A 27,211-nucleotide genomic window follows, 5' to 3' on the forward strand; every position below is an offset into this window, starting at 1 on the left:
TTTATATTGCTTCATATTTGAAATTTTTATGATAAAGGGACAAGTTGGACAATGTGGAACATTATAACGGGCATATTTAAACTATTCTTCACTCCAGTTCTAATAATGACTTTAATCGAGACTATAGAATAAAAAATATGTTAAAATTGATGATTTTAAAAATTTGAACTATAAAAAAAGCCAAAATTATAGAATATTTTTGAATGGTACTTTAAAAAATTGTGTTACATAATTAGTGAATATGGTTCAAAATATTTCCCTTTTATAAGTTATTAGCCACTAAATTTAATAATTCTTTTGTTTTATTTAAAAGTTTTATTTTTGGATGTTTCAATTAAATGTTTTATTTTTACTTTTAAAGGAATTTTTAATTAAACTTTTTCATTTCTATTTTCGGTCATGTAAACATAAATTTTATACAAAATTTCATTAATAATAATAATAAGGACAAAGTATAATTATATAATATCTTAATAAATCTTTTAATCTTTGTGTAGAATGAAATGAAATTTTTAAAATGGCTGGAGAGAGTATATTATTTATGGAAGAGCTGAAAGTTACAATTTTAAACAATAAGGACTAAAATGCTTATAAAGATGAACATTAGGTGTATGATTTTTTAATCTTTGTTTTTCACCAATTTTAATCTGACGGTGATGTGCTGGAAATGTTTGTAAGAAGGAGATTATCGGATAGGTAGATTGGTGGATATGTAGGAATAAATGGAAAGAATATTATGAAGGATATAAAAGGTAGGAATAGCATACTATTGTGCACTTTAATGCCAGGTTACATCTGGGATACTGGCCGTTCGATTCTTTCTAGTAACGGTGATTAGTGGATGATGAAACGTTTTTAAGTTAATAGTGGGAATCTAACGCATGGTATAAAGAGCGTATTTTCCACGCATGAAAGTTGGAATCTAATCGCTTCCGGTTTAATTTAATGTTGTGCATTAGGAAATGTTTATCTTTAGAAATAAATTAATTAAAAGAAAAACATAATTATGCACCCATTTTCTCATGTCCTCATATAGTCATTTGGTCTCATACAATTCTGACACATGGAAAATTGTTGCGCCAACCAGTAATGAGTCATTTCACTCAGGTTTAACCACAAAAAAATACCTTAACTTTTTCAAATTTTCGTCTATGCTTAAAACTTTCAACATCATTAATTTTGACCAACTTTTCATTTTTCAGTTTCAAGTTTCAACTCAAATTCAAGTGAGAAAAATTCAATATACACTTGATATTATTTTATTTTTGGAATTTTAAATAATAAAAAAAATATTAAAATAATATAAAGAGCATGTTTAAACTTTTATCCATTTTTAATTTGAGCAAATAGTTCTATTTGAAACTGAAAAATGAGAAATTTGAAATTAGCTAAATTTGAAAATTTGGAAAGATTTATGGATATAAATAAAAAAATTGAGATATATTAAGAGCATCTTCAATGGTGCTCTTTATTTTAAAGAGCATCTTTAATAAAATAAAGAGTATCTTTAAAATAGAGAGTGATATTTTTATTTGTACTTCATTGAGCTCTTTAAATTTTAGTTTAAATTTTTAAATTTTTACAGATAATAATAAAAATATTAAATATTAATAATATTAATTTAATGAATTTTTTAATTTATTTTTTTTAATTTATTTTTATAAAAAATAATACTAATTATATATATTAATAATATAAATTTATTTTTATTTTTAAATTATTTATTTATTCAATTTTTATATTAAAAATAATTAATATTATATTTTAAAATAAAACTAACTAGCTTATTTTTTTCAAAATTTAAAATATGATCCTTTAAGATTTGAAGTACAGAGTGAAAATAGATCTCTATATGTGGAGAGTCATTTTCATTCTCTTCTCTAAATTTAAAAAATAGAAAAGCTATTAGAGTTTTAATTTATTGTCAAACTCTCTAAATTAAAGAATTTGACAATTTTAAAGAATCCTTTGGAGATACTCTTAGTCCTTCTCTATAACTTTTTTTATATTCGTTTTCATTATACTGCCTTCCGTGACAATCGACAAATGAAGAAATTAAAATTTTTATGGGTTTCAAAATATTTTTCCTTTTTAATAGTCTCGCCTAGAAAGATAAGACAAAATAAATTTGATCTGCACATAAATAAAATAAAAAGTGAAGTATGTTACTTAGATTTAAATTTGATTATATTTAGGTGGTTCAAACGAAAAAGAGAGAAACTTGCAATTTTTATTGTTAATAAAATTATCTATTTTATATGATGGAAGGAGAATTAATTTTTTGCTAAAATTTTATGTCTTTAATTTCAGATTTTTTTAGCCCACTACTGGTTGGCTCAGTTCATTTCGAGTGTGTACAGATAAAGTGAAATAAGATGCAGATCATTGGTTCGATTCCGAAAATAAGACTTATTGGAAGCATTTGACCGAGTTGTTAAAAGAATGTATTAAGTGGAAGGCTTGGGCGATAATATAGCAAAACTACTCTCTCTAAAGTTTATTCAAATGGTCGAACTCTGCCCTAAAAGGATGGTCGGCTTCCGCCAGAAGTTCCCTTATCATGAAAAAACATAACTAATAAATAACCAACGAAATTATTTCTTAAAGAAAGTCAATTGTGGTGAAGGAAAAAAAGTGAGGAGCTCAAATATCAATTTATTTTTTAAAATTTCAATATTTTAATTAAAAGTGTAAACATCAAGTTCATTACTAAAATAATTAGAAATTATTAATTAATTTCATCAACTATGTATAACATACGTAAAAATAATAAAAATAAATTAATAATAAAAATAAAATAATTTACTAATGCAAATAATTTTATAGCAACAAAAGTTCATTTTACTTTCTCAATTCGGCACAAAATATCAATTAAGAATATGTGCATCGACTTGGCTAATTAGACTTATTTTACTCTCTTAACTGAGGTGACACAAAATAATTAGAGCAATTGGAACTGAGTTGACAACTAATCATTGGATATTTGGAGCTAGGGGTGAATTTTCGGTTGGTTCGATCAATACCAAATTGACAATCACTTAATCAAATTAACGACCTGGACAAATAAAAAATGTTCAATTGAAATTTGGATAATTTAAATTTCAAACCGAACCGATAACTTGAAAATTAATTTTTTTTATCTAAATTGAATCAATCTAAACTTACAACTGAATCGATCGAACCTAAATTTATAATTGAACTGAATTGACCAAAATCAACAGTTCGGTTAGTTAATTTGGCAATCCGATTTCTTTACTCATTTTTATTTGGAGTTGAAATGATAAAAGGAAACAAAACACTTATTTTTAGAGTGTTATGCCTATTCTAAGGATGTTTTTATTCAAAATTTTAAATTTGGTCTTATTGGACCTTTCTTTTTAAGTTCAAGAGTTAAAATAAATTTTTATCTAATTTTATAGCACCAATTGATCAACAAAAAGGAAAATATTCGAAGTGTACGGATTTTAAAAGTGACAGGTGGCCTAAAGGTATAGAATCACAACAATACAATTGATCCCAAAGTAAAACCATCTAGATAAATAAAGGCTAAACTCATTTTAAGATCTTTAAATTTTCATTTTTTGATTTATCAAGTTTTCAAATTTTATTTGGCTTTTTTAAATCCTTAGACTTTCATTATTTGGTTAATCAGGTCCCTCAGCTTCTATTTGACTTTCTTAGACTCTTAAACTTTTGTTTTTTGGTTCATGAGATCCTTAAACAAAAATCCATTTATGGACTCAATGAACCAAAAAATAAACAATTAGGGACTTGAGAAAGGCAAATAAAAGTTGAAGGGTCTGATGAAACAAAAAATACAAGTTTAAAGATCCGAAGAAGTCAAATAAAAGGTAAGGGATCTAATTAATCAAAAATGTATAGTTTAGAAACCTCAAAATAGGTTTAGCCATAAATAAAAAGAAAAAAGTAAAATCATCTAGAATTTCCGAATTAAGTTCGCTGTAGTCACCCGACCTGTGACATTCAATGTGTATCCTTGTCCTAGAGCTCCTGTATATTTAAGTATGAGTGTCTAAATAGGTCAGCGGATCGTAAATATGTTGTGTCTATTTACTATATTAACGTGATTAAGATCAATACAAACACGATTTGTTTAACTAATCGTGCTAAAACATTCAATGTTAATATGACAAGATTAACATGTTAAAATAAATGGGTAACACGATTAACACAATTACACGACTAACACGACACGCCTAACACGGTCCATTTAACGTTTAAAAATATTTAAAACATAAAAATATAATTTTAGCCTCAAATTTACCAATTAATACTTTAATTATAAAAAGTTAACATAAAAAATTAATTTATAAATTGATATAATTATATTTAATTAATTTAATAATTATATTTTTATTTATAAAATTATAACTATTTTATATAATCAGTAAACAAGTTAGATAAGTTCGCTAGTCAAAGCGTGTGGCACTATCCATTTATTTCGTATCATAAACGGGTTGACAGGTTTATGACACGAACTCGTTAAACTCAACCTGAATTCTCCAAATTTACGTGTTAAGCAAATCGTGTTATCATGTCATGACCCATTTTAACACCCCCTACATCTAAGCCTGATGACCTAAATAAATCAAACATTTACTAAAAATTCATATTAACTTGAAAATTTTAAAACGTTTTGATAATATCCAAAAACACATTACATCATTTTAAAAATATCAAAGTCTAAAAAGGAGTGTGTTGATGTGCTTCTCGCTGACGGAAATTGCCACATATTTGTCGTATATAAAAAAACGTTTTTAAGTTTTGGACAAAATAAAAAAATTGCTAAATATTTGCTTTTTGGGGTCTTTATCTGACATTTACTTAATATTTTTCATACATGGCAAATAAGTAGCAGTCGATGTCGGTGACACATTAATATCAACGTATTCCTTTTCAAGTTGGGACGATTTTAGAACAACATAATATGTTATTAGCTATTGATGGAGTCTGCTTTCTGATCCGGTGGATTAACTTGCAAAACAGAATAGAAGCTAACCGGACGGTGGTTTTTCAATTAACTCTTTGATACTAAAGTCAGTATTGAGTTTTGAGCAGCGTTTTGAGTATATGAATGTAACTGTGTGTTTAGCCATACCTCAAACTCTTTATATAGTATTTGAATGTATATCTTGTAGACTTGAAATAGGAAAATGAATCCTATTTAGTAGAGTTTGACCCTGACTAGGAGTATGATATCTTATTTAGACACGAGTCCTATTTAAGAACGTCTTTCTAAATAGTCTCGTCTTCCTAAGTTTGAGGCTTTCTTCCTAAGTTGGAGTTTGTATCCACATAGGAAAGAAATGCGAGAATCCTTATAGATCTGGTGATCTATCCGAATCCCAGGGTCCACGCGCTTTGCTCGGATCCTCAGGATTCGGTATTATCCTTGTGGATGAGATTGTATTCCAGTCGAGGCGGATCTCATAAATTCGGTCAATGGCTTAACTGTTTTGGCGGGAATTCTATATCGCCTAAGAGTGGATCTCCTGCGACTCGGCTGTATAGTATTTATAGTAGGATTCGGTATCCATCATCTATTATTAAAATATTTTGAAGATTTGGATAAAATACAAACTTTTGCTAAATGTTGGACTGTTTTATATCATTAAACATGTATTTAAACATATTTATAAATATATTTATAAAATTGAAGCAGCATAAAAAAAAAAGCAAATTACTCTAAAATTTTCCAACATATGTCATAATTTATAGTTTGACACCTCATGTTTGAAAATCCACCGATTTGGTATCTCACTTTTAATATAGAAAAAAAAAGTTCACATACCGAAATAAATATTTTATAAAAATTCAGACGCCGTTGCTGCAATTTTTCCTTATATAAATACTACTAATAAATTAAATATTTCATAATTATATTGCTTACAAAACAAAACAAAACAAAAATCACAACAATATAGGAAAACGAAACCCCATGAGAGTTACAGTATTGTTGGAAGCAGGAGATAGAAACATAGAGGGAGAGAGAGGATATAATGTATGGATGGTGACCGGTGAGGTTTTGTTAGAGCGCTATTTGAGCAACCAATGACGTGTGGTGTATTGGATGGTGTGCAACTCTTCTAATCGGATAATATTTTATTTGTTCTTTTCCTTAATTTTCGTTTATAGTATTATAATTTTTATTTTTTTATTTTTTCCCTAGCCACTTAAAAGTTAAAACCCTATCTTCTTGCACTCCACTTATCTAGGAGATTTTTTTTTTTATTTTTATTTTAAGTTTTCTTCTTCATAGATTCTTGTTTTAACTTTTAATCTGTGTATGAAAGAAAGTAATTTATGACTTTCAAAAAAAAGTAATTTACGAATGTAAATCAAACTGTAAATTTTGATGTGCTTAATAATTATTGTATGGATTTAAATTTGAATAATGTTGATTATAAGTTATTTAATTTATTAATTGAAATATTTAATAAAATTAAGATAAATAATCAATATTCCTCTTATTACAAAAATTAGTCGGTATTTCGAAGTGTAAAAAATTAATAGTTTTTGTATGACGTTGCTAAAATTTAAATTGTCTATCAAGCTGGGACAAGAAGATACTATATTAATTTTAGATTAAATTATTTAAAATTATCTCAATTTTTTATGTAATAGAAAAATTAAATTGATAATAAATTTTGATTCAAAACATATCATGATCTTTTAAAAAAAGTTCCAAAATAAATCTTATAGTGTTAAGAAACAAAGGAAAAGGGCCAATTTGGCCATTGAATTTATAATAGTTGATTAAACAATAAAAAATAAATAGTACTTTTATAAATTAGTCCAGTGTCTTTATTTAAAATATAATAAATTTAAAAATTCATTAAATATTTTTTATGCATTTTTTTAAAATAAAGTAAAAATACATTATTTTAATGTAATATCTTAATCTAAATAAAACTATTATGGGCAATGGTGGTTTTAGAGCTCTAGTTCGCTCAAATTCATCGCAACCTTGGTGATTAAAAATAGAGACGCCACCTAACTCAACTAGAAAATACATTTTTTATGGATTGGATGTTCCACTCACTTATGGACCCATTGTCACGACCCGAAATCTCGAGTCGAGACCGGCGCTAGGGAATGGGAGTGGTTGCTCCGAAACCCGTAGCAAGCCTGAAAAACACTATAAATTTTTCTCTTTGAAAATAGAAATGTATGAAACATTTATTAAATAACTGATGGGACAAAACATCAGAGTTTAAATGCGCTTTAAAACATTTGATTACAATAAGACTATACTAATCTACTGCGGACAACTAGAACTTAAAACCTTCTTTACAGTCTTTTATCAAAGCAGACTTCCGAGAAATAAACGTTCGGAAGCCTTCATCAAAATCGGACCAGCTTTCCTGAAAAATGATTCCACAACGTGGGTCAGATATACTGGTGAGTTCATGCCGTAACAAATAAATATTTCATAAAGTTAAAAACCGTTTTATATTTAAAATAACTTTATGTATTTTCGAAATCCTTTGAAAACATCTTTAAAACAATTGAAGTCTGAGCTCACACATAACATATTTCAATCAAGACTTCAATATCAAAGAATTTCAACCATATACGTTGACCTTTAAATTAAACCACATTTCTTAAATTCGTCCATCTACATTGATGGCGAAACTTATCAACACATCATACATGCATAATCTTATGGGACCGATAGCACAGCCAACCGATCAACCATATCCACAACATACATAAATCTTAAGGGACCGATAGCACAGCCAACCGATCAACCTTATTCACCTGAGACCGATAGCACAGCCAACCGATCTAATACACACCCACACACACAATATTATGGGACCGATAGCACAGCCAACCGATCAACCATATTCACCTGACATCGATAGCGAAGCCAACCGATGTAACACACACACACATTCCTGACATCGATAGCGAAGCCAACCGATGTAACACACACACATAAACTGACATCGATAGCGAAGCCAACCGATGTAACACACACACATAAACTGACATCGATAGCGAAGCCAACCGATGTAACACACACACACAAAATATTATGGGACCGATAGCACAACCAACCGATCAACCATATTCACCTGACATCGATAGCGAAGCCAACCGATGTAACACACACACACATTCCTGACATCGATAGCGAAGCCAACCGATGTAACACACACACATTCCTGACATCGATAGCGAAGCCAACCGATGTAACACACACACATTCCTGACATCGATAGCGAAGCCAACCGATGTAACACACACACATTCCTGACATCGATAGCGAAGCCAACCGATGTAACACACACACATTCCTGACATCGATAGCGAAGCCAACCGATGTAACACACACATTCCTGACATCGATAGCGAAGCCAACCGATGTAACACACACACATAAACTGACATCGATAGCACAGCCAACCGATGTAACACACATTCAAGCATAAGCAATTGCATAATAATTTTAAAAACTATGTGTGTACCTTTCTATATCAAAATAATATATACATATAGTATATACATAAAACATACATCCATACAAGGCATGTAAACATATAACACCGCAACACATATATCACATAGTATATTAAAATAGAAGACTTTACGAATACCGAAATGTAAAAACATGTACTCACAGAAACCGTTTAACTACGGTATTACTCCGTCAATGCTCCTTTAAACAACTCCGTTAATTCCCTTGGTCCTCCGACCCGATAGCTCGACAACTTATCGAATCTAGTTAGGATCAAAATATTAATTCTCTTAATTAATAAAATCCTACTATGAAATTAACTCTATACCATCTTAATTTAATTTAATTAATTAATTCTAACCTCCAAATAATTTCTTATTTAATAAGTTCATAACTTATTAATTTAAACTTTCTTTGTTTATCTTTTTTTAACACGTAAAACCATTTTTCATCACCACTCATTTAAATATTTTATTTTTCATAAATATACTTCAATACATAAAATATATTTCTTCCATCAAGTAATACTTTCCACTTCAAAGTTATTTATTTAAATATATTAAAACAGCCCCATATTGGTCGAAACTCCACTTTCGGTCAAAACCAAAATACCCTCAAACTTTTCAAAATTGACCATTTAGGTCCTTTTGTAAGTCAATCGATTTTAAAATCGACAAAATTACTTAAAATACCCAAAATCATTTTACCTCAGATTATTAACAAATATAATCTGGAAACTTTGGCTAACATACCATGTAGCCCTTCAACTTTGGAAAAATACAATTTAACCCCAAAACTCTAGTTTTCGGCAGAAACATTCAAATCTTTCCAAAAATTATCAAAATCATTTAAAAGCATTAAAATCATTTTGTATCAGATTATATACATCTATAATCTGGAATTTTGGTTAAAATACTGATTGGTCCTTTATTTTTATGAAAATTACACTTTAACTCCTAAACTTTAAATTTTGACAATCAAGTCCAAATCCAACCAAATTCAATAAATCATCAACTCTCAAACTAAGAATCCCATTTATGTTTTGATCACTCCGGTCACCAAATTCCGGTCACCGGATTCCGGTCAAGCTCCGATGAGCTTTAAAAACCGTTAAAACGTTCAAAAATCATTTTTTACACAATTTTAATCACCCAAAAATCTACCAATACATATTTATTTTAATTATCATATTAAAACAGCAGCCCCAAAATTAAAATAAATAATTTTTCATAATTTTAACAATTTTGACAATTTTAAACCGTATAAACAATTAATAATCAAAACCGATTATTAATCCGTCAAAACACCTCAACTAAATCAATTAAATTCCATAAATAATCAACATATATATTTCATACATTTTTCATGAATAATTTCTGTCCAGAAATTAAAATGACAAAAATACCCTTTTTAAACATTTTTTTTTACCGATTAAACTATTATAAAAATTAAACCCGATTAACGAACCATTAAAAATTCATCATTAAACATTTATTCACCATCAACCCAACATCTAACTCAAACATAAACCAATTTATTTCCAGAAATTTAAAATCCATTTATTTACCCTTTTTAAGCGATTTTTTAAGCCTTTAAAACTATTAAAAATCGAACTCCAAACCATTAAATCAATACCCGAAATGTTTAACATTTTTAATCCACAAAAATCACACTTTAAAGCATATTTTAACCTCACTATTTAGATCAGCCCAGAAAATTTAAATAATTAATTTAATTTCACGAAAAAATTATTTAAAAACCGAAACTCATCAAACTAGCAATTAAAACCGATTATTTAAGCATCAAACCATAATTTTTAGCAACCTAAGCATGTATCTAAAGCTCAAATAAAATCAGAAAATAAAAGTTAAGATTTGAGCTTTGAAATTCACCTTGATCCAACATGCAAAGATAGATTAACGATCTACGGAAAATGCTCAACGTTTTTCGTTAAGAAACTTTTGTGAGTAAAGTTAAAAATCTAGGACTTGTGTTTTATTTTTTTATTTGAGAGCTTAGGCACCCACACAACAATGGAGAATGAATTATGCTAGAGAAATGAAGAAGAAGATTAAGAAACTTGGGCATCAAGTTTGCTTATGGAAATATCTAGATATTAGTTTCATGTTTCATTTATTTACAAGTTTGCCATTATGGCATTCTTGTAAATAAATTGAACTCTAGGGGCAAAATAAACTCAAGTTTCTCAAATATTCAAAATAATTAAATCATAACATATGGGCTGAATTAAAATATTTTTGGGCCTTTAAATAAATTAAAATAATTATTTTGACGATTTTTAGCGTAAAATCGCAAAATTCGCATTTAACACATAAAATTACCAAAAGTTAAACTTAAGGCAAAACACACACAAAATCACATTTTCACACTTATAAATTCATCTCGTGAATTTAATAACTATTTTCGAGGTCCTACTTAATAAAAATTAGACACGCGCGAAAATAAATACTATCAAATAATACGGGATATTACATTCTCCCCTCCTTAAAATAATTCGTCCTCGAATTATAATATCACTTATATCTCAACATCTATTATCTAGGACTAATAGGGTTCTCTCCCTTATCCTATTCCTTTGTTTACATTACAGAGCCAATGTCTCAGCGTACTTACGTTAAAAACTTATCCTTTTAAAATCACTTTTCTTTTCCACATGTAAATCCATGTCATAATTGTGCACCGGTGTGATGACTTCTCTCATCACCAAGAGTTGCAATGACATTCCTCTTTTTTTTTTTTTTTTTTCAACATACATAATGCACATGATGCATGTTCTAATAGTGAATACAATATGAATGTAGTGATGCAATCCTATTCATGCCAATGCAATGCTCTCGTGATTCGTGTCCGGGCACAATTATGTGTTCATAAAACAACTCTTTTTCATTAAACACATTTGTTTTTACAAAACTGGCGCCTACGTAAGTTTCTGTAGACATAGAGCTCTGCAAAATTGCTTATTCCATAATTTTTCTATTTAAGCTCTCTACTCTTTACTACACATCTAAAGGATCTAATCTTATTCCTTGGTTTCAGGCATAGCTTGCGAAACTAGCCCAAATATTCTTATTAATCCTTGATTGATTGAGGGAATTTCGCCACTATTCAACCTCTCAAGTTCGGATTTTCACTGCCTCAATCTCTACCGCGTATCGCGTTAGGTTGACCCGGTCTAGAAACCATTGTGTAAATAGACCTTGCTTACTGAGGAAGTGGTTGGTCCACATTCTCTATTGTATTATGCTGTACGGAATACGGGCATTCTCTTGCGTAATGACCTTGTTGGCCGCACGAAAAACATATATCCGTAGTAGCTTGATAAATACCTAAATGTCTCCTTCCACATCGTTGACACATAGGATTTGCAAAACTAGAGCTTCCTTGCTCAAAATTTTGACCAATGGTTCTAGCCTTCTTGGCTTCTTTTCCTTGTCTACCTTTCTGATGGGTTCGACCACGTCGTCGTACATTTTCTTCACTTATTTGCCTTGAAGTTTGGTTTCCATAACCAAAACGTTCATCTCTAACTTGGTTTGGTTGTGAGGGGTCAGGAATTTTACCAAATTGGATTAATGCGCTTTCCAGTTGTCTTGCGCTGTCGACAACTTGCACAAAATCCTTGTCTCTCTGAGTCAACAGTTCTATAAACTGATGTCCTAATCCCTTCACAAACATGGTGTTTACTCTGACTTGATCTGTTATCAAGTCTGGAGCAAATCTGCTCAATCGATTAAACTCGGTAACATATTCTTGTACAGATCTGTTACCTCGAGTTAACGATAACAGTTTGTCCCGGTTACCTTCAACTACCGCAAACGGTAAGAAGAAGTCCTTATATCGGGTTACAAACTCTGCCCATGTTATATGACCCATTATTGGTCCAATTACTTGTCGAAACCAATCCTTGGCTGGACCTTTCATCGACATCTCCATTAACAACATTGTCTGTCTTTCGTTAGCTTGAAGTCTACGAGCATTTTGCTCGACTTCTTCCAAAAAGTCTAACGCATCACTTGATCCATCAAACTCTTTTCGGCTCAGTTTTACGTATGCTAACACCAGGTCTCTATCAGCATTTCTCTCTTCTCGCTGATGCTGGTGTTGCATCCACTGCCCTATCATTAACACACAACTTCGTATATCAATAACTTCTGCTGCCAAATAATTTATATCAATATTGGATTGTTGCGGCATTCCTTGTGCCTGCACATTCCCAGCTTGATATACTCTAGGTTCTTCTTGACCTCTATTTTGTCCACGGCCTCTATCTGCCTGTCGGACTGGGTCATACTCTCCTAAATTAATTTCGGCCTCCCTTCGGGCCTTGTTTACTCGTTGTGCCGCTGCACGCGTTCGAGTGTTTCTTTGTTCAGCCATTCTAAGGCACAAAGAAATCTAAATGAGCTCCTAATAACATGGCATCCGCATCATGTTCGCAAAGTTCTACCGCACATATAGTCGTGTCTCATTCTTACTTTACGAATTAGGCTCTAATAAAATTTTCATTCGTCTATGTCATATCTGGCTATAACTCACGTGTTCTATACGTTTCATATACACTATTCCATTGCATGCACATAAAAATCAATCACATTACATGCACATAATCAAATCATAGCCATCACAAATACATAAAAATTAGGTCCAAAGAAACCCAATTTATTTATGATTTACTCAATCACAACACATTCCATAAGTCTCGAGAGTATACTACTCTACGTAGACTAAACAACACTCAAAACATATAATCATTCAAGTAAACAATTCTCAACACACATGTCACCATATATCATATATATAAGCCATATCCTAATGATAATCAACTCATTTAGGAATTCTCGGCTAAAGCACATAACGCAAGTCTCGTGAGTATATCTCTCTACGCAGACTTTATCACATTTGAAAGCATATCACTCCTTTCAGTGAATACGCTAAAAACATACCACATCAATCAATCAATCATACTCATAATAAACACACATTTCATAGATAGTATGAGTCTCGAGAGTATACAACTCCTCGCAGACTATATACTCGAAAGCGTAATGCTTACTCGAGTAACCACAAACATATATTGTGCTAACTAACACATCTAACAGATATCTTGACACCACACATAGGACAGGACGTTTTGAAAAATATTTGAAAAACCGATGAAAACGATGAAAACGTTTAAAAGACATGACTGGAAATCCTATAATCCGCAATAGTTCCTAACTTAACCTAGTGACATTGTACATTGCTCCTAGGTACACACATCATCTACACAGACTAGCAGTGGTATCTCTGACCAACTGCACTCAATTCACATATTAGCAGAGGTAACTGGACCAACTGCTCTGATACCACCTTTGTCACGACCCGAAATCTCGAGTCGAGACCGGCGCTAGGGAATGGGAGTGGTTGCTCCGAAACCCGTAGCAAGCCTGAAAAACACTATAAATTTTTCTCTTTGAAAATAGAAATGTATGAAACATTTATTAAATAACTGATGGGACAAAACATCAGAGTTTAAATGCGCTTTAAAACATTTGATTACAATAAGACTATACTAATCTACTGCGGACAACTAGAACTTAAAACCTTCTTTACAGTCTTTTATCAAAGCAGACTTACGAGAAATAAACGTTCGGAAGCCTTCATCAAAATCGGACCAGCTTTCCTGAAAAATGATTCCACAACGTGGGTCAGATATACTGGTGAGTTCATGCCGTTACAAATAAATATTTCATAAAGTTAAAAACCGTTTTATATTTAAAATAACTTTATGTATTTTCGAAATCCTTTGAAAACATCTTTAAAACAATTGAAGCCTGAGCTCACATATAACATATTTCAATCAAGACTTCAATATCAAAGAATTTCAACCATATACGTTGACCTTTAAATTAAACCACATTTCTTAAATTCGTCCATCTACATTGATGGCGAAACTTATCAACACATCATACATGCATAATCTTATGGGACCGATAGCACAGCCAACCGATCAACCATATCCACAACATACATAAATCTTAAGGGACCGATAGCACAGCCAACCGATCAACCTTATTCACCTGAGACCGATAGCACAGCCAACCGATCTAATACACACCCACACACACAATATTATGGGACCGATAGCACAGCCAACCGATCAACCATATTCACCTGACATCGATAGCGAAGCCAACCGATGTAACACACACACACATTCCTGACATCGATAGCGAAGCCAACCGATGTAACACACACACATAAACTGACATCGATAGCGAAGCCAACCGATGTAACACACACACATAAACTGACATCGATAGCGAAGCCAACCGATGTAACACACACACACAAAATATTATGGGACCGATAGCACAGCCAACCGATCAACCATATTCACCTGACATCGATAGCGAAGCCAACCGATGTAACACACACACATTCCTGACATCGATAGCGAAGCCAACCGATGTAACACACACACATTCCTGACATCGATAGCGAAGCCAACCGATGTAACACACACACATTCCTGACATCGATAGCGAAGCCAACGGATGTAACACACACACATTCCTGACATCGATAGCGAAGCCAACCGATGTAACACACACACATTCCTGACATCGATAGCGAAGCCAACCGATGTAACACACACACACATTCCTGACATCGATAGCGAAGCCAACCGATGTAACACACACACATAAACTGACATCGATAGCACAGCCAACCGATGTAACACACATTCAAGCATAAGCAATTGCATAATAATTTTAAAAACTATGTGTGTACCTTTCTATATCAAAATAATATATACATATAGTATATACATAAAACATACATCCATACAAGGCATGTAAACATATAACACCGCAACACATATATCACATAGTATATTAAAATAGGAGACTTTACGAATACCGAAATGTAAAAACATGTACTCACAGAAACCGTTTAACTACGGTATTACTCCGTCAATGCTCCTTTAAACAACTCCGTTAATTCCCTTGGTCCTCCGACCCGATAGCTCGACAACTTATCGAATCTAGTTAGGATCAAAATATTAATTCTCTTAATTAATAAAATCCTACTATGAAATTAACTCTATACCATCTTAATTTAATTTAATTAATTAATTCTAACCTCCAAATAATTTCTTATTTAATAAGTTCATAACTTATTAATTTAAACTTTCTTTGTTTATCTTTTTTTAACACGTAAAACCATTTTTCATCACCACTCATTTAAATATTTTATTTTTTATAAATATACTTCAATACATAAAATATATTTCTTCCATCAAGTAATACTTTCCACTTCAAAGTTATTTATTTAAATATATTAAAACAGCCCCATATTGGTCGAAACTCCACTTTCGGGTCAAAACCAAAATACCCTCAAACTTTTCAAAATTGACCATTTAGGTCCTTTTGTAAGTCAATCGATTTTAAAATCGACAAAATTACTTAAAATACCCAAAATCATTTTACCTCAGATTATTAACAAATATAATCTGGAAACTTTGGCTAACATACCATGTAGCCCTTCAACTTTGGAAAAATACAATTTAACCCCAAAACTCTAGTTTTCGGCAGAAACATTCAAATCTTTCCAAAAATTATCAAAATCATTTAAAAGCATTAAAATCATTTTGTATCAGATTATATACATCTATAATCTGGAATTTTGGTTAAAATACTGATTGGTCCTTTATTTTTATGAAAATTACACTTTAACTCCTAAACTTTAAATTTTGACAATCAAGTCCAAATCCAACCAAATTCAATAAATCATCAACTCTCAAACTCAGAATCCCATTTATGTTTTGATCACTCCGGTCACCAAATTCCGGTCACCGGATTCCGGTCAAGCTCCGATGAGCTTTAAAAACCGTTAAAACGTTCAAAAATCATTTTTTACACAATTTTAATCACCCAAAAATCTACCAATACATATTTATTTTAATTATCATATTAAAACAGCAGCCCCAAAATTAAAATAAATAATTTTTCATAATTTTAACAATTTTGACAATTTTAAACCGTATAAACAATTAATAATCAAAACCGATTATTAATCCGTCAAAACACCTCAACTAAATCAATTAAATTCCATAAATAATCAACATATATATTTCATACATTTTTCATGAATAATTTCTGTCCAGAAATTAAAATGACAAAAATACCCTTTTTAAACATTTTTTTTACCGATTAAACTATTATAAAAATTAAACCCGATTAACGAACCATTAAAAATTCATCATTAAACATTTATTCACCATCAACCCAACATCTAACTCAAACATAAACCAATTTATTTCCAGAAATTTAAAATCCATTTATTTACCCTTTTTAAGCGATTTTTTAAGCCTTTAAAACTATTAAAAATCGAACTCCAAACCATTAAATCAATACCCGAAATGTTTAACATTTTTAATCCACAAAAATCACACTTTAAAGCATATTTTAACCTCACTATTTAGATCAGCCCAGAAAATTTAAATAATTAATTTAATTTCACGAAAAAATTATTTAAAAACCGAAACTCATCAAACTAGCAATTAAAACCGATTGTTTAAGCATCAAACCATAATTTTTAGCAACCTAAGCATGTATCTAAAGCTCAAATAAAATCAGAAAATAAAAGTTAAGATTTGAGCTTTGAAATTCACCTTGATCCAACATGCAAAGATAGATTAACGATCTACGGAAAATGCTCAACGTTTTTCGTTAAGAAACTTTTGTGAGTAAAGTTAAAAATCTAGGACTTGTGTTTTATTTTTTTATTTGAGAGCTTAGGCACCCACACAACAATGGAGAATGAATTATGCTAGAGAAATGAAGAAGAAGATTAAGAAACTTGGGCATCAAGTTTGCTTATGGAAATATCTAGATATTAGTTTCATGTTTCATTTATTTACAAGTTTGCCATTATGGCATTCTTGTAAATAAATTGAACTCTAGGGGCAAAATAAACTCAAGTTTCTCAAATATTCAAAATAATTAAATCATAACATATGGGCTGAATTAAAATATTTTTGGGCCTTTAAATAAATTAAAATAATTATTTTGACGATTTTTAGCGTAAAATCGCAAAATTCGCATTTAACACATAAAATTACCAAAAGTTAAACTTAAGGCAAAACACACACAAAATCACATTTTCACACTTATAAATTCATCTCGTGAATTTAATAACTATTTTCGAGGTCCTACTTAATAAAAATTAGACACGCGCGAAAATAAATACTATCAAATAATACGGGATATTACACCCATATAATTTCGTATATCGGACAGAAAGATCTGGATTCGTAGACCCAATTAATTCTTGTATTTTGCTTATTTATTTTTTGATTTATCAGACATAAATAACTCATGTTATATACGCGGTGGTGGAGGAACTGGATCCGAAAAAAAAAGGATTCAAGCGTTATCCGGAATGATTGGGCGTAAAGCGTCCGTAGGTGGCTTTTTAAGTCAACAGTCTCTTCAAATAGGAAGTTTGGGAATAAATACTGAAAAATAAATGACTGAAAATGAATGCCGAAAGTAAATGTAAACATGCATTATATTTATAAATGATATATATAACTCGATTTGTACTGGCGCGGTGAATAAAAAGCAAAAACTCCTAAACAAACATATAACTTTTGGAGTTTCTAACATATAAATTAAATTTATGTTTTAATACATTTCTTTAATATGATTATGGAAAAATATGTTTTTCTCTATTTGTGTTAAATATTTATATTTTGAATTTTAAGAGTTATTACTACTTACATTAATGAACTTAGATCAATTTGTTATGAAACAAAATGATAAAATATAGTAAAAATGATATGCTCGGTTGATCAATCTGATTTATTTATGTTAATTTCAAAAATGTATAATATTAATTAAACAAAAAAATTATAGTCCATACTAATTAATTTTGACGACAGCTAGTTATGTGTATAAAAAAATTTGACAAACAATAGTTTTTATGTTGATTGTTTGTCGTTTGCTTGTAATAAATCATAAATAAATTAGATTATAAAAAAGGCAAATAATTTATAACATTTTTTGATTAGTTATAATTTTTATGTGTTTAAATTTCAAACATTAGAAAGTATAATATATATAGCATAATGATATTTTTTATTTAAATAATTAAATAGTGATTTAATTCATTAAATCGATTTAAATGTAAATTGACGATTATTACAGTTGAGTCACTGATTGGATTTTTAAACCACTGGTCTCTACAATAAAGATTCTTTATTTTTTTCCATAAACTTTATTTTATAATAAAAAACTTTTATTTTTGAATCGTATAATAAAGAAGTTTGTTTGCTTGAAATTGAAGAAAGAAGAGGTAGAGTGTGTATGTGCACAACTTGGACCGACTGACAGGTATGGTCCCAATAACCGCTGATCTTGATTGCAAGGATTAAACAAATTTATTTTAGAAATATACAATTGGCACTCTTGTTTTCACTCACTTTCAAATAAATTATTTTCGCAATATAAAATTGACATTCTTATTTTCGTTCACTTTCAAATAAAATGTTATTTTGTCGATGCATGTGTTTATTATTTAGCAATTTTTATATTTTTTCTGGTGATTACAGGATCTCAAATTTATAAATAGAGGAATCGGAAAAAAAAAATATTGCGAAATGACAGATAAAATGACCAAAAAGATAGTAAAATTTTTGAAATAGAATTTTTCTGAACAAAATAATGAAGTATAAATTTTTTCATATAGGTAAGCCTTTTTCTTGGGCTTAATACATAGTTTGACCCCTGAACTTGTATCCTTTTACCTCTAACCTCTAAACTTAACGTCTCACCTATCGAATCTCTGAACTTGTTAAATAATCCGATTTGACCCCTGAACTTGATAAATATATAAATATTGAACCCTTCGTGTCCACCTGTCACTTGAAACATTCTAAAAGAAATTGTGTACGAAGGGGTTCAATGTTTACGTATTTATCAAGTTCGGGGGTCAAATCGGGTTATTTAATAAGTTTAGGGGTTCGATAGGTGAGACGTTAAGTTTGGAGGTTAGATGGGTAAAAGAGTACAAGTTCAGAGGTCAAACTATATATTAAGCCCTTTTTCTTGTGACATTACACCATCATGTATTTTACTATGCATGCGAACATATATATTTCACACTAACCTCCTTGAAAAATTGATCCAAAGAATTATATTTTCAATCTTCCTTCACATGCAGTGGTTCAGATGTAATTTAATTCATTTCTAACCCTCCCAACATTATGAACTTAACCTCTCTTTAATTCGAAGGGATGAGACGACATATGCACGCACGAGATGGACTGATATCAACTCAAAGTCTAACTACGAGCTTTTTAACTGCAACAACTAAAGTATACTTATTGGGGCCGAAATTACCACGACTGCTAACACTAAACTTGCTCTCCAATGGATCCTCGTTAAAAAATTTAGATTATACTCATCTTAAAATAATTGAGTACAGTTGTTATCTTATCATAATAATATATTATTTTATCACATATTAAATTTATCAAATGAAGTAATAGTTTATCAATTAATAATTTAAATTGAAAAATATATTCAAATATATGTGCATGTCCTTTATTTGTAATTTGATATACGTTTCTCATTCCCTCCTAGTAGAATTGCTCATTTTCTCATGATCACACAGTTAAGAAAACATAAGCAATATTATAAAATTTTATATTTTTCTATTTTATCCATTTTGTCCTTATTTAATATAATCCTTAATTCTCATTCACTAAAAAATGATGATAAACACTATAAATTAGAAGTGGATTTTAAATATAAATAATAATTTTAAAAATTATCGTTTATTAAAAACAGACGAATTTTTTTTGGAAAAAGGGATAAAAAACAGACAAATCTATTGAAATATGGAAAGTAATAAATATAAATAAAATAAAAATATCTGGTATATAATGGGGTTCATTTTTTTTAATACCAAACCTTTACGATTTTATCAGTGATAGTGAAATTTTTCAAAATCAGATGGTTTAGCCCATTTGAGAATTTTTTTTATCTTTTATAGCAATTTTTTAAATTTTTGCCAATTTGACATCTACGTCACAGCCAAGTCAGCGAATTGTTTATATGGCAATGTTCTCTCATCCAACCAAATTCATGATTATCAAACCAAACCAAAAGCCAAACCAAACTTAAATCAAATTTCCAAGCTAAATTAATTAATTTCATTATTACAAATTTTTTATATATTAAAAAATTATTAATATTTTCTAATTAACTAAATACAAACCCTAATTTAAGAAAGTAAATAAATAAAAAAGTCGTCATAGTAATTGATAAAATATATATTTAGGAAATATATGTTTGAAACTTTCGTCTTGTGGTGAAAGAAAAGTTTCGGATCTAGATGGGGTTAACTTTTACTTTTATCGACTTGCTTGATTTTTTATGAAAGGTTAATTTTTGGAATTTTTCACGGAATTTCATAGTTCTCATACATTTCCCAGATGTATTAATACCTCTTTTATGGCGTTTGTTCCTAAAGTGGATGGTTCGACTGATATTAAGGACTACATATCTATTTGTTTAGTAAATGGTTTTTTTAAAATTACTCTCGAAAACCCTTTCTCTAAAAGGAGCTCCTTTCCTAACTAAGGTAGTCTTGATTAATCGACATGCTTTCTTCAAAGGCAGAAGTATTATGCAGTACTCTATGTTTGCTAATAGGCTTATTCATTTGACAATTAGGAGAAGGAAAAAACTATTGGTTCTTAAATTTGATTTTCACAAGGCTTTTAACAGAATTGACTAGGATTATCTTCTTTTAGTTATGCGTTGCATGAATTTTTCAATTAGATGGATGGATTGGACGTTTATTTGCCTTTCTTCGGCGACTACGGTTGTTTTAATTAATGGAAGTCATGTGGATTTAATCATGTTGAGGAGAGGTGTTCGTTAGGAGAATCCAATTTCGTCTTATATGTTTTTAATTGATGTGGAGGGAATAAAACACATTCTTGATAGGCTGGCCAATTGGGGCTCACTCGGGGTTTTTGTTTTGCTGAACATCATGAGCCTATCTCGCTATTTCAGTTGGCGGATGATACTCTATTATATCTCCCTTTTGATATTGAGCAGCTTATGAACTTAACCCTCATTCTACGCCGTTACAAATTAGTCTCTGGGTTGACAATAAAAGCTCCATTATGAGAACTAATATGAATGAGGCAGATTTATTGTAAGCTGTAAAAACAGTAGGATGTAAGATTGACTCTCCCTATGAAGTATTTTGGGTTACCTTTAGCCAATCGTTAGCTATCTTCTGGAAGATGGGACCGTGTCGTTGAGCGTTTTCCTTATGGTTCTCTATTGTTTCTTGCATTCAGGTTAGTTCTTATTAAATCTATCATCTTCAGTATTTAAGTCTATTTTATGTCTTTTCATAGCACATCGAATCATGTACATAAGCGGTTAGATTCGTAAATGGTTCGATTTCTTTGGAAGGGTGATGTCTCATCTCGAGTTCTTAGCAAGGTTTTTTTGGAAGACCATTTGTAAAGACTATAATACGTGAGGTTTAGATATCATTAATCTCCATATGAGGAATCATAGTCTTTTATTTAAAAAGATTTATTTTATGTCTCTTCATATCACGCCGAACCATGTTCATAAACAGGTAGATTCGTATATGGTTTGATTTTTTTGGAAGGGTGATGTCTCATCCCGAGTTCTTAGCAAGGTTTTTTGGAAGACTATTTGTAAAGACTTTGATACAGGAAAGTTAGGTATCAATAATCTTCACATGAAGAAATAAAGTCTTTTATTTAAATGAAATTGGAAGCTAAAAACTAATAATAATGGCTCACTTTGGTCTAATGTTATTTATATTAGATGGCTGGGAGTGTTTGTTTAACGGAGATGTTAAAAATCTTTCTTTCATCCGGAAAGGAATTCAGAAATCTTGGTGTATGGATAAAATAGCTTCGGGTATTTTTATTGCTAATATAAAATATAATGTTGGTGATGGTGCGTCTATCTCGCTTTCAAATGATAACTAGATAGAGAATGGTCCATCGACTATCTTTTTTCTCGGCTATATAACCTTTTGAATCAAAAACGGGCTTCCATTAATGAGGTTTGGTGTTTGGATTGGCATTAGAAGCGACGTTCACGTGGAGCTGAAACGTTATTGTTGCATGCTTTTCAAGCTCTCTTTAGCCGTCTTTGTCAATCTTTGGGTCTGAAAGATGACGTTTTCTGAACTTCACCTTTTGAAGTCTATTCTTTGATGTCCTTATGTTGTTGCAAATTCTAGTAAGTTGAATCATGGATTTGGTTTTGTTTTTAGAGTAGTGGTCAATGGTATGTCTGGAACCGTTGCTGTTAGAACTATGAGTGTGTATTTTGATGTTGGAGTGAACGGTTCTGATGGCGAGACTCTACGTTTGTCGAAAAATATGGGAAGTTAAAGTTAGGGTCTGACATGTTAGGCCGATGTAGGAGTTTTTTCCTTTGCTCATTGAGCAGCTAATTTGTATTCCGCACGCAAGTAATTCCAACTCCTGATGATGCTCGTCGAGCTGAGGAAGGGAGTGAAGGTGTGTCTTCAAATAATCGAGCTGGAGTTTGTCTTTTGAAGCTCATGGAGCTTCACCGGAGTATATGCAGGCTGAAGTTAAGGTGGAGAGATTATTGGGTCTCTTGATCCTCCTCCTTATATTTAGATTTGGAAGTTGATTTCTCCTCCACGTGTTAAGTTCTTCATTTGGGTGGATTTGCACAATACGGTGAGCTCTCTTGATAATTCTGTGTGCTCCATTTGTGATGTGATGGAAACTCAATCTCATGTATCCATTCACTACAGATTCCCTAGGAGCATTTGGTGGAGTGTGCTTAAGAAGTTGGATATGGCTTGCGTAGCACTTTGCTCTTTTGTTGATTTCATTGTTCAATGGAAGGAGATTATTTCGAGAGGTCCATATTTAAAATTCTGACAGATTCTTTGGTTTTTTATTGTGTGGGAGTTATAATAGTGTTGAAACAACAGAGTTTTCTAAAACAAAAATCCTAAGAAGGAGAAAGTAATTTACTGTTTCCAAAGGCGGCTTTTCTTTTCAAGTGTTGTAATAAAAGTTTTTCATATTTGGGTTTAGATTTTAAAAAATAAAAATTTATTCTTCTAGATTATGACTCTGTCTTAGCTAACTGCCAAAGTCGTAACTTGTAGTGTGCCAAAAAGGGAACAGTCTCACTTTAGCCCATGAGGTCAGACCAAAAAATAAATAAGTCACTGAGGTCGAAGTTGGCTCAGTTATCACCCTGAGGTTGTCCAAAGTGGTTCATATGGACCAAACTGAGCTACCGTGCTAAAAATATGTCATTTTTTATGCGAAAATTTTAAGCTGCTAGTTTTTGCTATTTTTTTTATGGCTTGATAGACATGTTCATTCAAACAAAAAATTAGGGGTACAAACGTTTGTGTTTGTGTTTGTGTCGGTTGTGCATTGATAGAGGGCATTCTTTATTACAAAGAGAAATTTCCTCTTCCCTGTATCTTTTGATCCATACGTATATCAAATCAATTGTTTATGTTATAGATAGAGACATCTTAATATTTAATATTAATGTATGGTTTCCACATTTAATTTATACTTTACTCCATCATTAAAATAATTATAAGGTTCTGGTAATATAATTTCAGATCTACCAAAGTATGTTGTCTGGTAATGTGAAGCATCAAAGATCTACCTAGCTTTTCAATTTTTGAAATCCTTAATTATAGGAGTATGGGCACCCAACTTTATATTTTAAATTGTGAAAATCACAAACAAAATCTAAAAAATAAAAAAAATTATAAAAATATACACTTTTCAAAAAAAAAAAAACATTTAAACCTAAATATTTTAAAAAAATACAAAATAGATTTTTACTTTTTACACTGTATGAAAGATGTATCATAAATGTATTGCTAATGTATTAAATCTGTATTAAACATGTATCAAAAATGTATTTTTTATATAAAAAAAGTATGTAATATATAAAGTTTTTTTTATTTTAGGTAAGATTGATTTTTTTTATTAAATACACATTTCTATAAATGAATTAATTCCATATAAAATCATCACCCTTACACGTTTTTTTATTTTAATCACGTCCTTTTAAAAATTGTCAAATATAATCACCACCTTTCATTTTTTTGCAAATCTATCACCGATGAAAAAAGTCGGTGTCTTTCTCCTCCCTAATTAATTTCTTAATCCGACTAATGTCTAATTAATACAAAAAATACCTTCCTCTTACTCTTTTCTTGTTGATTCCGATTGTCGAGTCAATAAAGATACACCGAATTTTCACATTCGTGATAGATTTGCAAAAAAAACTGAAAATGGTGATTTTATTTGACACTTTTTAAAGGACATGATTAAAATAAAAAAAACGTGTAAATATGGTGAATCTGGTGATTTCGTATGAAATTAATCCTCTATAAATTAAGTGATTTTTTAAGATACTTTTACAGTTATTCCTTCTAAATTTTTGTTTTTATACTTCAACTAACGTCCATAGAAAATGAAAGTTTAAATTAAATAGAATATATTCATAAAAGTATCAGGGTTAATGTCAAAAAAAATTACGAACTTTATATGTTTTCTCATTTTAATTACGCACTTTGTATTTTTTCATTTTCATGCACGAATTACCATTTTTTTCTCAAATTAATACATGGCGCTAAGGTGGCACTCATTTATTGGTGTAAAATGACCTCCACCTCAACAAATTACACCAATGGAGCCCTGACATTTCAGCACCGTGTATGAATTTGAGAAAAAAATGGTAGTTCATGCATGAAAATGAGAAAATTTAAACTGCATGATTAAAATAAGAAAACGTGTAAAGTTCGTGAATTGTTTTGACATTAACCCAAGGTATTATTCCAAATGTGATTTATTTTACATTATAGAACTAAATATTCTCTTAAATAATGTATGAATTTGAATTTAATGAATTAAAAAATCATATGCATTAAGAGTTATAATTTTTTTTAGGTTCATTAGACTCTTAACTTCAAATTAATTAAAAGATAAATTGAAACAATATGAAATAATATAAAAATATATTTAAATTGTTTTCACTCTAAGTTTAATGACTAGCTATAATTAAAATTAAAAATTAAAAAAAAATTAAAATAAACGGTTTTAAAAACTGAGCTATAAAAAAGTTGTCATTTTGAATTGTTTTTCAGTGTGAAGCCATTAAATTTTGACATATATATTACTGTGTGACAAATTTATTGAGTGGGGCCATTAAATTTTTCAGGCGTAGTATTTTTAAGTTCACCTAAAAATAGATAGGTACCATTTCGAATTTAAACATGCCTAACATGTGTAATGGCTAAAATAGTAGAAATTTTCAAGTGGCCCAGTGGAGAAAAATAAGAAAAACTTGCCTGCCGCTCCAATTCCATAGCCATGCAAGCATCTTCTAGTTTTATTTTTTTTTTAAAAATCAAATGGTAATATAATTAGTATTTATCTAAACAGTTTTAAAGAATTGATTTTTTATATAAAATAAAAAAATTAGAATCATAATTTTATATACGTTCTCATATTTATGTAAGATTCACTTCAGTTGTAAGTTTTCCTTTTTTTTGTTAATAAAATTGTTATTGGCCTAATTATTTTATTTTTTTTTATTTTTTTGACTGTGGTAGAATCTAATTACATTAGTAGTTATTCTATTTTTAATTCGGCCTTAAATACTGGCCCTACTAAAACTCGAAACTAAAATTTCAGAAATGCACTGTAGCGCGTTAACCACTTGAACTAGGCCTAATTGTTTTATTTGTATACCATGTATATACAAGTTTTTTTTAATAACAGCTGAACTAAATAATGAATAATCATATTATTTGTGTCTATAATCACTCCCAAGTATGTGGTGATTCAATTTGAGAAAACCATGATGTGACATGATGTTATTGGTCATTTTTTTTATAATTTGGGAGGGGGAAGTGTTTGTGGGAGAAATCAACGACCTAGCAATTTGCTATTTAACGCTTATACCATTGAGCTATAAGTTAATTTATTTTTTTAATTGGATAGTTAAAGAGAAAAAAATCACGTGAAGAATCACATAATATTTTGTCTAAAATCTCTCTCCCACATCTTGTACTTTGATTTAGAGTGAGTGATAATATGACGTGATATTATTGTTGTGTGTGAAAAAAAAGCATGTTGTTGTTTTTGTTATTGAAAAGTGTTTTATTGATACATGTCTCTTATCTAATTAAAGCGTATAATGTAAAAAACATAAAGATTTACCGCAACTTTGATAGCAATATAATGATTGAGCTCTATTTATTTTTGTAGATTATAGATAATTTAGAAATATTTTTGTACTTTTTCCATATTAAAATGAATAGGCTATTTTTAAGTAAAATGCAACCAAAATATTATGTAATTGATAAATTAAAAATATAATATTGAAAACTTTTCTAAAACTTCTAATATTTTATAATAATTTTTTATTAATTAATTTTAATTTTATTTATTTATCAATTTATATTATGTTTTGTTAATAATGTTTTTACTAAATTTATTTTGTTTTATTTGGACTTGAAATGGCCCATCATAGTTATTGGTCCGGACAAGTTTGGAATGAGACTATACAGTCACTTAAACAGCAAAAGGCCAGCCCCATGGAGGTGGTGAAGGGAGGGCCTCAATTGATA

General features: G+C 30.2%; 1 long non-coding RNA gene across 1 annotated transcript; it reads right to left on the bottom strand.

The window, feature by feature from the left end:
• Positions 1-7,182: 7,182 nt before the first annotated feature.
• LOC130015594 (uncharacterized) lies at positions 7,183-10,597 on the bottom strand. Its single transcript, XR_008790797.1, has 2 exons — positions 10,378-10,597; positions 7,183-7,385 (listed from the first exon to the last, which is right to left on the bottom strand). It is a non-coding gene; the product is annotated as an uncharacterized LOC130015594 (long non-coding RNA).
• Positions 10,598-27,211: the final 16,614 nt, after the last annotated feature.

The sequence above is a fragment of the Mercurialis annua genome, linkage group LG5 (assembly GCF_937616625.2).
Source record: "Mercurialis annua linkage group LG5, ddMerAnnu1.2, whole genome shotgun sequence".
Lineage (NCBI taxonomy): Eukaryota > Viridiplantae > Streptophyta > Magnoliopsida > Malpighiales > Euphorbiaceae > Mercurialis > Mercurialis annua.